Source organism: Phalaenopsis equestris, unplaced genomic scaffold (genome assembly GCF_001263595.1).
Source record: "Phalaenopsis equestris unplaced genomic scaffold, ASM126359v1 Scaffold000711, whole genome shotgun sequence".
In the NCBI taxonomy this organism is placed as follows: Eukaryota; Viridiplantae; Streptophyta; class Magnoliopsida; order Asparagales; family Orchidaceae; genus Phalaenopsis; species Phalaenopsis equestris.
This window is the reverse complement of record NW_018165151.1, coordinates 843,503-846,280: the sequence shown is the minus strand read 5'-3', so window position 1 is coordinate 846,280 and position 2,778 is coordinate 843,503.

Below are 2,778 nucleotides of genomic sequence, written 5' to 3'. Positions count from 1 at the left end.
GTGAAAATTTTTATGGAAGAGCTTTATGTGATTTGAGAGCCAGCATTAATCTTATGCCTCTATCAATTTTCAAAAGATTAGGATTAGGAGAAGTCTCACCTACTTATGTAACTCTTCAGTTAGCGGATTGTTTAGTTACTTATCCTAAGGGTGTTATAGAAGATGTGTTAGTAAAAGTTGATAAATTTATCTTTCCTGTGGACTTCATTATTTTAGATATGGAGGAAGATAAATAAATACCTATCATTTTATTGAGACCATTTTTAGCTACTGGAAAAACTATGATAAATTTTTAAAAAGGAGAATTAACTATGAGAGTTAACGATCAAGAAGTGATTTTTAACATTGCAAAATCTATGAAATACTCTACTGTTGAAAGAGATAATGAATGTTTTTGCATGGAAATTAGTGAACATCTAATGAACGAGCATTTTAAAGAACATTTTGAAGAGAAAGTACAATTTTAAGATAGTGATGAAGCTATTTTGGATAAAATAGAAAATAAAGAATTAGATTATGTTCAGGGAAGACTTGAGATGCTGGATAGTACAGGAAATGCTGATAAGAATCTAGTTCCATCAATTATAAAATCACCTCAACTTGAGTTTAAAATATTGCCTAACCACTTGAAGTATGTGTTTCTGGGAAACTCATCTACACTACCTGTTATTATATCTTCAGAATTAAATGATTTGCAAGAGCAAAGACTTTTGGATACATTATACATTAAGAAGATATAAGAAAGCTTTTGGTGGACCTTAGTTGATATTAAAGGAATCAGTCCTTCGATCTGTATGCTTGGAATTATACTAGATGAACAATATAAACCAAAAGTTGATCCACAAAGCAGATTAAATCCAATAGTCAAAGAAGAAGTTATGAGGAAATTTTGAAATGGTTGGACACTAGAATTATATATCTTATTTCAGATAGTGCTTAGGTAAGTCTAATTCATTGTGCTTCTAAGAAAGGAGTGACTGTTGAAATAAAAGAGAATAATGAATTAATATCTATCAAATAAGTTACTGGGTGGCGTATTTGCATTGATTATAGAAAATTAAACACTGCCACTAGGAAAGATCACTTCCCTTTACCATTTTTAGACCAAATAATAAATAGACTTGTTGGGCACAAATATTTTTACTTTTTAGATGGATATACCAGTTACCATCAAATTCCTATTGCTGCTGAGGATCAAGGAAAGACAACATTTACTAGTCCTTTCGGAACTTTTGCTTTACGAAGGATGCCTTTTGGATTATGTAAAGTGACCAGAGGAAAATATGTTGAGATTTTCATACCTATTTTATATTGTTTTTTATGATATTGCACTTTAAAGAAAGGTATTTTTGATGTTGTATTTGGAACATCATTTGACGCATGCTTAAATTATCTTGAAAAAGTTTTGGAGCTATGCGAAAGAACTATTTTAGTTCTAAATTGGGAAAAATGTCAATTTATGGTTGCAGGAGGAATTGTGTTCGGGCATAAAATTTTGGAAAATGGTATGGAAGCATACCCTGCAAAAATTCAAGTTATATCTAAATTAACACCTCCTACTAATGTAAGAGAGGTTAGAAGTTTTTTTGGACATGTTGGTTTTACAGGCGTTTTATTAAAAAAATTTTTAAAATTACTAAACCTCTATGCCAACTTTTAGAAAAGGACAAAAAATTTGAATTTAATGGAAGCACAATTTTTAAATGCTTTTGAGTTATTAAAAGAAAAACTAATCACATCCCCTATTATAGTTTCACCTAACTAAGAGAAACCATTCGAACTGATGTGCGATGCTAGTGATTAAGCTATTGGAGTTATTCTTGGATATGATAAGATTTTTAAAATTATATACTACACTAGTAAAACTCTTAACGATGCTCAAATTAACTACACTGTTACTGAAAAAGAGTTACTAGCTATAGTGTATGCTTTAGACAAATTTAGATCTTATATAATTGGGACTAAATTTGTTGTGCATACTGATCACTCTGCTATTAAATATCTGATGCAAAAGAAGGATGTCAAACCAATGTTAATTAGATTGATACTTTTGATGCAAGAATTTGATTTTGTGGTTATTGATAAAAAGGGAACTCATAATCAAATTGTTGATCATTTTTCAAGATTATAAAATCATGAATTATCTGACACCGACAATAAAATTACAGACAGTTTTCCTGATGAACAACTTTATAATATTAATGAGTGAAAAATATCATTATATGTTGATATTGTTAATTGTATTGTACGTGATATTTTGTCACTTATGCTGACATTGCAACAACAAAGAAAATTCATTCACGACGCGAAAGCATATTTTTGGGATGAACCTAATTTATATAAATAATGTAAGGATCTTATTATGAGAAGATGTGTACCTTATGAAGAAGCTGAGCTAATCATTCAGAAATGTCATGATTCTGAATTTGGATGACATTTTGGGATTGATAAAACTGCTTATAAAATTTTACAAGATTCTATTGGCCTACTCTTTTTAGAAATGTTTACAAATACATAAAAACTTGTGATCGATGTCAATGAGTAGGCAATATATCTAGAATAAATGAAATGCCTCTGAATTTCATGTTAGAAGTTGAGATCATTGATGTTTGAGGATTAGATTTCATGGGACCATTTATTCCTTCATTTGGGAACTTATACATATTAATTGCAGTCGACTACGTTTCAAAGTAGATTGAAGCACAAGCTTTACCTTGTTGTGACGCTAAAAGTGTTTCAAGATTTTTAATGAAAAATATTTTCATTAGATACGGAATG